Source organism: Salvia hispanica, chromosome 2 (genome assembly GCF_029641045.1).
Source record: "Salvia hispanica isolate PSC_SH4W2 chromosome 2, Shi_PSC_v1, whole genome shotgun sequence".
NCBI lineage: Eukaryota > Viridiplantae > Streptophyta > Magnoliopsida > Lamiales > Lamiaceae > Salvia > Salvia hispanica.
In genome coordinates, this window is record NC_142693.1 from 18,207,964 (window position 1) to 18,222,925 (window position 14,962).

Consider the following 14,962-nt stretch of genomic DNA (forward strand, 5'->3'; position numbering starts at 1 on the left):
TTTCCTCCGTTCCTAAAAAATATAAATTATCTCCTTATTAATTAGTCAGACCTTGGAAAGTGTAAACTTTCTAATTTTGGAATAGTACAACTTATACAATTAAATCATCTCCAATAGTAAAACTTAATATGAGATATAGGTAATTAGCTTTAATGATACTCCAAAATCAATCCGACCCATTTTGGTTTTTGAGTAAAAAATAATACCCTCTCTGTCCCAACTAAGTTGAATTAAAATTATTGGGCACGAATATTAAAAAATTGTATTGAAAAGTAGAAGAGAGGAATAAAGTAAAAAAAAAATAAAGACGAGTGAAGTATGTGACAGAATAAAGTAGGAGCGATTGGATTTTTTTTTTTGTCAAAAAAGGAAATGACTCAACTTAATTGGGACATCCAAAAATGGAATACCACTCAAATTTAGTTGGGACGGATGAACTACCTATTTTTAGGTTTACACTAAACCAAAACCAAAATATTTTCAAATTTTTTGAGTAAAACAGACATAATATAGAGAATATTATTTTAAGTTTGAGTTTAGTGTAAATGATTGGAGTAAAATCATACTGGATGTAACATTTACCCAAAAAAATGGGTTTGAATTTAGTATACATGGAGATGTTCTTACATTATACTACTAATGATGCGGAGCTCACTCTCCACTAACACTACTTACACTACCCTTTATCACTCTCCGTCTTACTTAACCAATTATATACTCCCTCCGTCCCAAGATAAGTGACATACTTCTTTTGGGCATGGGATTTAAGGAATGGTATTTAAATAAGTTAAAGTGGAGAGAGTAAAGTATGAGAGATGGAAAAGTAGATGAGAGAAAAGAGAATAAAGTATGTAGAGAATAAAGTAAGAGAGATGACTTTTTGCTAAAAATGGAAATAGATCACTTATAGTGGGACACCCCAAAAAGGAATACAAGTCACTTATCTTGGAACGGAGGGAGTATTAAACCCCATGTCGAACTACATGTTCATATTTTTTAGGGACAGACTGAGTACTACTATCAGTTAAAAGATGTATTCTTTTATCTTTTAGAGTCATTGTTTTAGCATATGATGCAAAAAATTGTGTTAAATGAGTTAAGTTGAGAGAATATAAAGTATAGAGATAAAGAGGGAATAAAGTAATAAAGATGTGTATGTTAATTTCTAAAAACGAAATGACTCAACTATGGTATAACTCAACTACAGCGAGGCGAGATAATATTTTTTATAATGAAACCAAAATTGAGACAAATTATTTTGTTAGAAATTTTGAAAAATGAACATAATTTATACTTCCTCTGTCCGTGAATAGGAGTCTCATTTTTTCTACTTCAGTCCGTCCGCGAATATGAGTCTCAGTTTATAATTATCATAAATTTAAAAAGGCCCCACATTTACCACTTCATTCCACTCTCATATCATTTAAAACTAATATATACAAGTGAGACTCATGTATATTTCATTAACTTTCTTTCACCCACTTCTCTTAGCATTTCTTAAAACCCGTGTCGGAAAGAAATAAGACTCTTATTCCCGGACGGAGAGAGTAGGACGCAAAAGAAACCATCCCTAAATTGAGGATAAATTAATTTTAGTTGAAACACCAAGAATGAGGACGATTTTTAAACATTAATGGTATATTTAAAAAAATAAATTAACATCTTTAACTGCATTAAAAATTATCATTATTTGATGTCTCTAAATTTTATCCCAGTATCCATCTCTTGCGTGCAGCTCTCTAATATGTTAGAGTTGTTTCTTCGTCGTTGACACTAAAACAACTCAACAAATTTTAACAGTAATTGGGCCCTCAAGGATTAAATTTTTGCTCGATCACTGCCCATGGTGATTAATTCGTAATTAATTCCTAGATCCGCCATTAGCACACACGCTATCCTTTGGAAAAAAAATTGCATTATTAGTTCCTAAACTTATGGTATTAGTTACCCAAGAAGCCCTTGTTTAGTTTTTTTTTTCAAAACTAGAATCTCCAAACCCTACAAGGGTGTTTTAGACTATATGCAATAGTTTGGGTTAAGTTAGGGAAAGGAAATCCTCTTTACATATGACAAATTACACCTTGACTGATGATCACTCATATTGACATATTTTCACTGATGATAAAAAAAGGCACCCTATTTTTATGGGATATTGATCTTTAAAATCATGAACTTTGCCTAAAATTTAGTATTTCCCATAAATTTGAAATTCGTCTATAGTATCACAAACTTTGCATTTTGTTTGGTATTTCCCAAACTCGCTCAAATAAGATATTTTCATCAAAATCTTATTTTACGTAGACAACCGTGATACGTTTTATGATATTTTAAAGCACTTTTAAGGACATAACATGTAGGATCTCACGTTGAAAACCACGTTAATTTAATTGTGTCAAGTATGATAAAAAAAAGTCTCATACGTTAGTCAAATATAGTAATATATATGCCATGGGAAATATCAAACAAAGTGCAAAGTTTGTGATATTATATACCAATTTTAAAGTTCGTGGAAAATACCAAATTTTAGGTAAAATTTATAGTAGCATCTCAAATTTACTGGGCATTGGTTAACTTGATAGAATTTCAAGAATTGAGCACACAGTGCAATTAAAGAAACTAAGTAGTGAATGTGTATGATCCAAACTATTATAAACTTTGAGGGGCAAGCGTTGCTAAATGTAGAAATACGAATGTTGTGTGTTTCTCTCTTGCAAAGCATACACATATTTATAGGCTCAAGGAAAAACTTGAAAAAACTCAGTCATTACAACCTTTCATTATTTAAACCTAACTTTTAAGAAATAATACTCCATTTGTTCCCTCATAGTTTAAATCATTTTTTCATTTTGAGAAGTCTCTCTCATAGTTGAGTCATTTCCATATATGGCATCTTTCTTACTTTACTCTCTCTTATTTTATTCTCTCTATTTTATTCACTTTTTACTTTATTCTCTCCACCTTTTTCTCTTTCTTACTTTTTTATCTATTTATTTAACACACTCAAGGAAAATGATCAATACAAAAATTGATCTCAATACAAAATTCAGACCAAATCCTGACCATGAGATTTGACAATCTAATGGTCAATAATTAAACAAAAACACGAAAGGTCATTATAGAGCAGTTTTAGGTCATGTTATAAAAAGCGGGGTTGAGGTCATGTTAAGTTCTTTTTATGTCATCCTTGTTATAATGACGTAAAAATAAGCTTACGATGACCTAAAAATGACCTCTGTATGATTGGTTCTGCATTTTTGTATTAAAAATGGTTTTGCATAGATCAAAACCCACACACTCAATATTCATTTTTTAAACTCTGTGATGAAATTTTTTCTCAACTATATATGAGGGAATGGAGGGAGTATTGCATTTGAAATGATAACTTGGTTTAAGCCTTTCACATGGAATGTGATCAAGCATACATGCTCTTTATGAATGAGAAAAAATTCTACAAGCATTAGGACATGTTTTGAAGTCAAATCACTATATAGATGCAATAAAGATGGAGATGAATGCATTAACTAAAAATAACATTCAGAGAGTAGTGTGAGTCAAACCATGTCACGATCGCACTTTTTAAGGATACAAAGCCCGGTTGATCGCGACTAGGGGAGGATGAAAGAAGCGGGGAAGAAAGGGGAATACTATGGCACAACTGAACTTGAACTGAAATAACTTGGAATATATAAAAATCAGAGTGCATGGTACAAGAGAATGAAATCTCGACTTTTACATTGCAGCGGAAGAGTCAAGAGCAGATGACATCGTGTATGGAGACACGACGCATCCAAGTACTATTCTATTGAAGGATCTTCATCGTCTATGCTCAACACCGCCCGCCGTCATCACTGCTCAACCTGCACATTTTTAAAACATATGCAGGGCTGAGTACTTGGTGTACTCAGTGGACACGTGCCGAAATATATTTTACTAGGAACTGATTTTGTCAAGCCGCATTTGAGTGAACTCGGGTTTTATTTAAAAGATCCGAGAACACTAAAACATTTTCGACTAAAACTTATCATTATCAAAAGCGATCTGTCGATCTATTTTCCTGGTACATATGCCATATCTGACTAACTCCTTGGGAACACAAGCCCACTAACTCCTAGTGAACAGAATTCACGAAACTCCTGGTGAACCAGAATGTATGGGCTCATCCCACTTACAAACCCGAATTCACAAAACTGAAACTCCTGGTCTAGTAGCGACATCGTCCTTGCTAGTCAATCAGATAGGCAAAGTTCAAAACAAAACATGGCTTGGCATAACCTTCGCAACTTTAATTTTCTCATAAAACCTTTTTGAAACATAAACTCATTTTTCTTTTATCAAAAGTTGAACACATAACTTTCAAAACTTCATTTTCCTCGTAAACATATTTGGAACAAAACTCATTTCTATCGGTTAAAGCCGAACACATAACTTTCAAAACTTCTTTTCCCTCTTAAACATATTTCGAACCAACTCATTTCTATTGGTCAAAGCCGAACACAAATATCGACAAAGGCTAACAGTTCATAAGCACTCGTTAAGTAACACACACTGTCACATAACATAAATAACATCACTTTCACTTTATGCAAATAGCACTCTTGCACATTAAATAGCAAACTCGCACTTAATATCACATCTTAAATAGAAAGCGCACCAAATACTTTTCATAAAAACTGTAAACATACTTTAAACTGAAAGCTGCCTAAAAATATTTTAGTTCGAAAGCCCACTTCGTTCACTTAAAGCTCCTTAACTTGAATTTTTTTCCTGACTCCAACCTTAACTCGCGGAGATAACCTTTTTAAAAACAACACAACTTACTAACAAGACTTAAGAAAATTCTTAAACTTCTAATTAGAATGCATGCCCCTAATTAATCATGGCCCAAGAACTTAATTAGAATTCCGGCTCAAAACCAAATTACTTTACTGCACCACTCTTTTATAAATTTATTTCCATCCGGTACAACTGCGCTTCTGCCTCTTTAATTTACTTTGGGCCCAACCAAAGCAGCCCAACTTCACTTAATATGGTCTCTCCAGTAACTTATTGGCCGAACCTACACCAAGCAATTAAAATAAAGGCCCAACTTGAGAAATTAGTAAGTGGCCCAATCATCTAAATGGACTCCATAACTCATTTCCAACCCACACGCCTTCTTCTCCAATTTAGAGATTTACAACTTCTTTCTCCAGCTGCCATCGCAATATTCTCTCTTCTATCTCTACTCTTTCTTCTCCAATTTCACATTCAGAAACCTACCTCTGAGAAATCCAAAATCTCTCCTCATCTTTCACTCCTTTCTTATTTCTCATCTGCACATCTCTCTTATTTCCCCAAATCTGAAAATCCTAATTGAAATTGAAGAAGCAGCAGCGCCTCCCTTCTTCTCCCTCACGCCTCTTTCTCCGCCTCCTTCGGCGAAACGCTCGTCTCCGCCGGGAATTCCCTCTGGACAGCGCCCTTGCACCGCCGGCGCTCCTCCATTCCCCTCTCTCTTTCTCACTGTGCTCGCTGCCAGAAATCCGCCGGTCATCTTCTCCGTCGAGCTCTCTCTATTTCTCTCTCGGCTGAATTCGCCAGTAGCCACCCGTCGGCTCTGAGCTCCCTCTCTCTATCGAGCTCAGCGACACCATCGCCCCTCTCTCTATCTTCGCTTGGCGGCGCCGGCACCAGCCGCCGCTCCGGAGCTCCGTCCTCACCCCGTCATCCCCGGAAATCATCTACGCACTAAGCTAAGCCTCTAACTCCCATCATCTAGTTCATTATGTTGAGTTCCTCTTTGGGCATTAGCTTTGTGAGATTTAAATTCTTGTATTTGATCAAAGTGGTGAGGCTTGACATGGTTTTGCTACTGTTATGAGGTTTCTATTGCCATAATTCTATGTTCTTGAGCCTAGCATGATGTCTAAAACAAAGGCAGAGGGTGTGCTAGTGTTTTACCTTGCTTTGGTGATTCCTCCGGTTTACCGGGCTGCACTCTCGCGCTGCCACTGCCGTCGCTCCTTGCTCCTCTTCCTCCCCCTCCTTGCTGCACTCCTTGATATGTTAAATTTTAGTGTTGAAATGTGTGGAGGATGGAGGGGACGGCAGCTTCTTATATAGGCCTTCACTTTTGGCATTTTGTGGATAATTTGAGTTAAACATTCTCTCTCCTTTATGGTTTTGCGTTTAAAGCTTCGCTATTAAATTGGTGTAAGGCATTGGAGAGATTCAATTTCTATTTTGAGCTAGCAATTCACCTCTCTTTTTGAGTTGAGCTAAAAAGCCTTTTTTTGCCAAATTGGTGAAATTCTTGGGAGACATGTCCTTGGCTGATCTCACTTCCTGGAGAGTGTATCTCAGCTGATCTCCTAATGGTTTTTTAACTTGTCATCACTTTGCTTGGGGATCTCTTCCTAACCATTTTGGTGTATCTTGGCAGGTTGCAAGGTGGAACTTGGCATTTTGTGGTTGTCCCAAAATCGAGAAGGGAAGAGAAGATGACTCATGCTTCAAGCTTTCTTTGGTTCCATTACCACTTTTAGCTAGAGTCAAACTTGTAGACTTTGGCTTGTAGAATAGCTAAGATGTAGCAAGTTCCTTTCTTGTGTATAAATGGGTGTAGAACATTCTATCTGATTATTGCACTTTAATTCCAATCGTCTCTTCGTCCAAATTTTTTTTTATACTACAAAACTAGTGCATGAACACTCGGGGTGTTACATTCTATCCACCTTAACAAAAATTTCGTCCCGAAATTTGATTACGTCCTTTAAACCGTTCTCCATTGCTCGTTCACCTTATATCCAATTCTCGTGTAGCCTTCTCATGTCCGTGGTGTTTCCCTAACAACTTATTGATGAAAACCGACCAATCACTTAACTATTGCGCCCTTCGGCCAAATTTCTCTTCATATATCCAATCAAATTTCTCGATCTTCTCCTTTTGAATCTTTCTCATATCTACTCCTTCTGATATGAGATACTTGCATACAGTCCAAGCCATGTCCAAAAGTGACATGCTCGACGGAGAAAACAAGAGAGTATCGTGGGGTCCACCTCTCAATATTTGGAAGGACACCAATCTACTCTCTTCCTAGGCTTACAATTAGTGCGAACAAAAACCAGGAAAGAGGTCATTATCTATCAAGAAATTGGAAATTTGGGATTCCAAACTGTTCCATTCTCACCATCGCCTTGACCATAGCCGGGGTTGTGATGTGGTCGAACCCTATAAGGCTTGTTTCCTTGCATCCTTGCTGTGCCAGCCAGATTGCCACTTTGTTGCCCACGTTTGGACTATGAGAAATCTTGACCGTGAAGTTCTTCAATTTGTTTGGGATCTTCGTAATCCGATGTCACGTACTCGCAGCACCATATTTGTTGTTTCGCAGCAATGCCACAATTTCAACTGATCCGATTTTAATCCATAGCCTCAGTTCTCCTCCACGAATGAGGTCAAGCCCGAGCGACAAAGCTTGCAACTTCGCATCAATAGGAGATCCTGCAGAGATTTTCGTTGTGTACCCTCGGATCATATTACCTCGTGTATCCCGGAGGATGCCAAATGCTCCCATCCCCACTAAGTTCCATTTTCCATTGGAGTTTAGTTTAACCCAGTCAATGTTCGGTGGGATCCATCTAACCAATATGACCAGTTTGCGTGGCTTTACTCCCCAAGAAGATATATTCAGAAGCTCCGGAATGTCACAGCCACTCCAATGTTCCTTGTTCATTTTACCGGTTGTGATTAGTTGCTGAAGATACTGTGCAACCCTGCCCAGAACCGTATCTTCCGAGAACAAAGATCCCCTGTGGATTAGTTCATTTCGCTGCGACCATAAAAACCACCAGAGCACCAAGCAGGGGATGATGGAGCTAGCGTGTGGACTAGTTGTTTGGCACAGACGACGGTGCCAGAATCTGATTCTTGTCTCCAGGTCTGCAACATTATTATTCCAGATTGGCATGTTTGGAAACCAGGCAGCGACCTTCCCCCAGACTTCAGCCGCTACCTCACCATTCAAAAACAAGTGCTCTCTCGTTTCGACATTCGGGGATCTACAACATCTACATTTCGAGGCAAGACTAATTTTTCTCCATTGAAGTTTAGCATCAACCGGAATTCTAATGGCAAGAAGTCTCCAGATGAAGATGGATATGGAAGGAAGAATACAGTCGCTCCAAATCAGATTAAATACCATCATATCCGGCTGCCAGTGTCTGCACAATTCTCATGCGGAGCTTGTTGAGAAGTTGCCGTGTGATGAGCGAGTCCACCGAAGAGTGTCTTTCCCCCCGAACCAATGGGGATATTGATGATTTTTTCAATAACCTCCCTCGGAACCCCCATTGGAACTAAAACACTTTGGACCAATGGCTCGTTCCAAGTCCCATTGATCCATAAGTCCTTGACTCTCTTTTGACGTGATACCTTCCTTGGGTTATATATCTCGCTCATGGGTTTGTCTCCCCACCAGATGTCCTCCCAGAAATGAATTTCACCATCTCCAAGTGCCCAGTGGATAGAGTTATGAATTGCACTCCCTGCCTTCGCCATCCTTTTCCAGATGAGACTTTGTTTTCCGGCGAAAGGAGCTTTAGATGGCGCAACGTTTCTGCAGTATTTTTGTAGCATAAATTTCGCCCAGAGTGAGCTTTGTTCTCGGAATCTCACCCAAAGCTTCATTCCAAATACCTCCACCATTTCGTCGAGCCTCCGGATCCCTAGCCCCCCTTCCTCAACCGGGTGGCAAGCTTGATCCCAACTAATTCAGTGCGTGGCCTTCCTATCATGTGTAGGACTGGGGAAAAATACCGAAAAAATGATATATCGCTCGTATCGTATTGAAAAATATCGAAAAATTATCGAATTTTCGATATATCGTAATTTTCGATACGATACGATATCGTATCGAAAACTTTCGATACGATAACGATATGAATTTCCTTATATCACGATATATTTTTTTATATCGGAAATACGATATATATTGAAAATTTTCGATATATCGATATTTTCGATATATATCGATATTATATTTTCGATATATATCGATATATATCGATATTTAACGATATATCGAAATATCGATACGATAACGATATGAAATTTTTTTATATCGAAAGTTTGATATATCGAATTTCGATACGATAACGATATGAAATTCTTTCATATCGATATTTTCGATACGATACACGATACGACGTTTTCGAAACGATATATCGTATCGACCCACCCCTATTCATGTGTTGTTCCCCAAAAGTACCTAGCAAAGAGGCTCTCCATTTGTTCCATTGCTTCTTTTGTAGGCTCGAGTACTTGTAACACATGGAGCGGGATGGCACCGAGAGTACTTTTAATGAGGGTCAATCTCCCACCAAATGACAGGAACTTGTGTGACCAGGAGTGTATATGGGCGGAGATCTTTTCCCTTATAAACATGAACATGTCTGTTTTCTTCCTACGTTTGAATATCGGGACACCGAGATAGGTGAAAGGAAACTCGCCTTGTTGGAACCCACCAACCGCTTCGACTTGCGGCGCCCAGCTCCCATGCTTCTCGGCCATAAAAAAATGGCTCTTTTCCATGTTGATTTTCTGTACCGAGGCACTCGCATAATTATCTCAGGCATTCGACCAGTTCATGCAGAGATTCTTGTCTCGCTTGCGTGAAAACAATGATGTCATCAGCATAAGCGAGATGCGAAACTTGAAGCCCCTTCAGCGTCTTAGTAAACCTCATCTCTTTCCGACCAAGAATAAGTTTGTCCAGGCTCCTTGATAAGTAATCTGCTGCAATGATGAACAAAGTAGGAGAAAGGGATCACCTTGACGGAGACCTCTAGTGTATTTAAAGAACCCCGCGGCTGTACCATTGATAAGAACCGAGAACCAACATGAGTTAATGCACCTCTCCACCAGGTTCAACCACTTGTGTGTAAAGCCCATTTGCCTCAACACTTTCATCACGAAAGGCCATTGGACACGATCGTAAGCTTTGGCCATGTCAAGTTTAATCGCCACGTTGGGGGTGGGAGAACATTTCGCTAGATCTCGGATCATCTCCTGCACAAGAAGGACATTATCACTGAGTAACCTCCCCTTAACAAACCCGCTCTGATTTGGGACGGTGAGCAAAGGTAAGAAGGGGGCGAGTCTTTCCGAGATAATCCTGGAAATGATTTTGTTTGTCACATTACACAGGCTGATAGGCCGATAATCTGACCAGGATTTTGGGTTCTCCTTTTTCGGGAGGAGAACAATCATTGGTAGCTGTAAAGCTTCTTGGCATGAATGCTCCTGCAAAGAAATCCCCAACAGCTGCGATAACGTCTTCCCCCACAATTTCCCAACAAACTTGGAAGAAGAGAGATGAAAGCCATCTGGACCTGGGGTGCTATCTGCAGAAATGCCGAACACCACCCGTTTCACTTCATCCCCCAGTGGTGTGTCACTCATGGCCTCCACATCTAGGCCATCGGGAAGTTGTTGTAAAATTTCCAGGCTAGGTTCTCCAAGCATTGAAGTATCAGATGTGAGGAGGTTTTGATAAAAAGCTGTTGCAGACAGCCGAATTTCATCTTCATTTAAAATATTTCGATCACCATCTTGGATTTCATGGATATGGGATCTCACTCTTCTTTGTCGCACCCATCCTTGAAAAAATTTTGTATTCCGTTCTCCCTCGACCACCCATCGGATAACAGCTTTTTGCCTCCAGAAGTCCTCTTCCATTCAAAGACTGAGAAGGTACTCTGCTGTTTTTTTATGGTGTAGCTCTATGTTTTCTACCGAAGGGCAGGCTTCATATAAGTTTGTTGGGCTTCTTTTGCCTCACTTTCGGCCATCTTTAGACGCACAAAGATGTAACAAAATACCTCTTTATTCCACCGCTTCAACCCCTTTTTAGCCGAGTCAAGTTTGATTTGAAGGTTCCTCATACCCTGCCATCCAGTATCGATGTTCCATAACTTTCTGACCTCCTCAAGGAAAAGGTGATGTCTGGTCCACATTGCTTGAAAATGAAACGGGGAATGTGCTCTGTTTTCCGATTCCATGCATCGTAGAAGTAAGGGACCATGGTCCGACACCACTCTTGGAAGAACTGTAACTCGTGTTAATGCAAAATTGGTTCCCCACCCCTCATTAATCAGAATCCGATCAAGTCTTTCGAAGAGATCCCCTCGTGCCCAAGTAAACAGAGGACCATCAAAACTAGGGTCGATAAGGTGGCAGTCTGTGATAACTTATGCAAAATCTAACATTTCGCAAGTTTTTCCCCTTGCTCCTTCCAAGGCACCTCCACATCGTTCTTGTTCGTTGAGATAGATGTTGAAGTCACCATCTACTGCCCACAGAACTCCTATGTTCTCCGCAATCTCCCTAAGCGAGTTCCACAAAGGCATTCTATCTCATCGTGACCATTTACCATGCACAACCGAAACGTAGAAGGGATTTTTGAGGGCACATGATGATATTTGAACGTGGAGCACCTGCTCCGAATCCTGACTCCACTTTCCAGTCCCGTTCAGCAAAGAGCCAAATTTTATTTGTGATGTTGCCACCCTTGAAGTCCAATTTAACTAGCCTGCAGATTTCCGGCCGAGGGAGAGTTAGAGGCTCAATAATAGCTACAAACGATAATTTGTATGTTATAATTAAATGATGTTGCCACCCTTGAAGTCCAATTTAACTAGCCTGCAGATTTCCGGCCGAGGGAGAGTTAGAGGCTCAATAATAGCTACAAACGATAATTTGTATGTTATAATTAAATGATTGAGTACGCTCTGGGTTTTGGCATTAGCCAAGCCCCGCGCATTCCAAACCAAAATATTGCACGTCATGAGGAAACTATCTCGGGTATGAGGCGGAGGCCCCCTCTGATTGTTTGCTCCCATTCATCTCAACATCTTTCTTGGCCATGATGTAGAGTCTATCAGCGGATCTGTGGAGCTTTCACCATTCTCCCGAGGGCCAGGCCTTTCCTCCATCTCATGATCTTCGCCGATCAGATCTTCCACGAACACCCCTTCCTCTAGTTGTCGAAAGTAGTTAGGTTTTTCAAATCGTTGTAGAGACCAAGAGCCCTGGTCTTGTTGTGGTCGGCCCTCCGAACTCCTCTGTTTTGGAAATCTTGCCATGAAAGAGGAGGCCCTGACTCCGAGCTCCACATTATCCATCGAGTTTGATCTCGATAACTGATCATTTATGTTATTGCCTTGCTTGTCCTTCTTCCCTCGGCGTCCTTGCTTGATAAAACCATCCTCATTGATGAAGTCCGCGATTGTTGGAGACTTCGGACGGCCAGAGTTGTCCAGATCTTTCTCATAATTATAGGCCTCCTCATTTCTCATTTGTAGCTCATGTTGCTTCGTTTTCTCCCTCTCAAAGTCAGATTCTCTCCTGTGCTCGTGGGGTTGTGATTTAGCCCCTCCCTCTATGCTGTTCAGTTGTTTAGCTCGGTAGTTCCATTGCCGCCAGTTATAGGCCGGGTTGGGGAAGTTTTCTGCCGGATTATCTTTCTTCCCAAAGGCATGACAGTTTCTACTAGCATGGCCGACCTGTTTACACTCCTTACAATAAGTTGGGATCTTTTCCCACTTTACTTTTAGAATCGTCTCTTCCCAAGAATGTCAAGAACTATCTCCTCCGTAGGTGGTTTTGATATATCTATTTCGACACAAATGCGTGCGAATGAAAGCCGTTTTCTGTTTGCCGTGTCATGATCTAGCTGAATGGGGTTGCCGAGTAAGCTGCCGATTGCATATAGAGCTGACACCTCAAAAATATGAATAGGAACAGCAATCACGTTGCACCAGACTACATTGATTGGTGTTTCGAAGAATGAGTCGAAGTCCGGCGTCCATTTGAACACCCTCATTTGATGGTGATCAGCATACCAAACCGGGGTGCCGCTGGGTCCATTCAGCATCTTTGCATAGTCCTCGATATCGTCAAATTGAATGATGAGATGTTTAGCATTGATGTAGTTCCACTTGAAGCCCTTGGTGAACTTGATATTACCTAGCATTTTCTCAACTTGGTTAGTGGATGGAATCGAATGTGAGAACTTACCAACAACCGCGTGACCCATCTTTTCTGCAAGAAAGTGTGTGTCTTCTCCCAAGAAGTAGAGTGACGGTCGACCCTCCCTTAGCCCCACGCAGCCAATCTTCTTGATCTTGTCGGGTTGAAGAACGAAAGGCTCGTTGTTTTTGGATGCAGCAACACCCTCCACCACTCTATTAGCCATCGATGGTTGGTTGGTGTTGTTTGGAGCAGAGGCGTTCATTTTAATTGAGTGAGCGGGTGCCTCCTGTCTCCTAGGCACCGCTGCGTTTGGACCGCCAATAAGGCTCTTTGGGATATTCTGGTTACCTGCCGAGGCTGGATGGCGACTCCAAGCATTTTCTTTGTGACGCATCCCTTCAAACTTCGCAGCAATAGGACCTCGTTGTTCCATGAGAGAGGGGTGGAAAATTCTCGTCAAACAGGGTGTTGGTATCCGACATGGCTGCCACGTGCATTTCTACATCCTCCAAGATTGGAGTTTGACTATTCAACAGGTTAGGGGAAAGGCAAAGTAGAGGCTGAGCTGTTATTTTGTCTAGCTGTGTGTCATTTTCATGACAAGAGACAAACGGCAAGGTGGATGTTGACCAGCTAGAGTCTAGGTTTGACTTCGTTTGAATCCCACTTTTGGTACCTTCTTCCCACTCTTTCCCATTTTGGAATTCAACTTCAGAACCCGCCAAAAAGATAGCTTGCGTGTCTTGTACCGTATGGCTGTCCATTGATGGATGTAGGCTGTCCCCTCCAACGTTCGATTCTGCAATTTCCGGTTGCGACACCACAGTCTCCGGCGATGCTATATTCCCAGCTGCAGGTTCTATTTGGATCGAAGGGTCCCCAGCTGGGGTCTATAGAGTATTCGGGCTTTCCACCGGCGCAATTTCTGTCTCCGACCCCCCTTGCTGGGTATTCACCATCTCTGCCTCAACGGAACAGGCCTTCTCGCTCCCTTGATCATCTTCTTTGTGCGATTTATTATCAGCCTCTTTTTCATTCTCTCCAGCTGCACTATCTCCTTGGAATTTCCTCCGACAGATTTGTCGCAGACTATTGTACGCTTGAACACCGGCTTAACCTTAGGTGAAGGAGTAAGATTAAACCTCTTCTTACCATCTCCTTTCATGACTGGTCTTGGACAGGCTTTCCTCATTTTTAGTCTTCCTCCGATGCTCCTCTCGGTTTCTCTCTTGCCACCTGCTATCTTCTTCCCCGATGCGTCCGTCGCCGTGAAGGTGATCGGCGTCCCATCTGTACCCCCAAGATTTCCGTCGACGGGAGTTGCTAGAGAGAGAAAGTTAGAGAGAAGCAGGAGCCCGAGTATATGATGATGTTGTCAAATAGGTTGGGCCAATTAGCTCCATTCAGAGTACCCTTATCTTCAAAAACATGAAATTGTATCCATGAAGGTTTGAAGTTGTGACCTTCACATTTAGTACTACATAACTCTAATCTCTTAGCAACTAAATTGTGGAATTCAACACTTATAACGTATAGTCTTTTGTGCATAATTAATATCCAAACCATCACCTGTACATATAATGCTCTGAACATAATTCTAGAAAAATAAAGTACTCTAACAAACATAACTGACACTGAAAAGTGAGAGAAAAACAACTTGACAAGAGAATAATGTACTTGTAACTTCTACATGTTTAGGGCTCGTCTGGTAGCCCGAAAATGCCGTGAAACCCAAATCTTACACGCCTATTCCACCGTTTGGTTCGCCGAACACCAAACGGCCGACCCGGAATAAAGCAGCCGGGTTTCAGGCTTATACATACTACAATCAGCACAAGTGTGTTAACTCTGTCAAGGTGAGGAGTGGTATTAGTTTTCGGCTTCCGCCGAATGCGCTGAAAGGAAGCGTATTGTGCCCAATTTGCCCTCTGAAGCCGTTAATTACTTGCGT

The 14,962-nt window shown here is 40.8% G+C and overlaps 2 long non-coding RNA genes across 2 annotated transcripts; one reads left to right on the plus strand and one right to left on the minus strand.

The window, feature by feature from the left end:
- Positions 1-3,661: 3,661 nt before the first annotated feature.
- Positions 3,662-6,412, minus strand: LOC125202727 (uncharacterized). Its single transcript, XR_007173176.2, has 2 exons — positions 5,941-6,412; positions 3,662-3,857 (listed from the first exon to the last, which is right to left on the minus strand). It is a non-coding gene; the product is annotated as an uncharacterized LOC125202727 (long non-coding RNA).
- LOC148931722 (uncharacterized) lies at positions 4,739-6,641 on the plus strand. The gene is made up of 2 exons (XR_016134924.1): positions 4,739-5,731; positions 6,422-6,641. It is a non-coding gene; the product is annotated as an uncharacterized LOC148931722 (long non-coding RNA).
- The last annotated feature ends 8,321 nt before the right edge of the window (positions 6,642-14,962 follow it).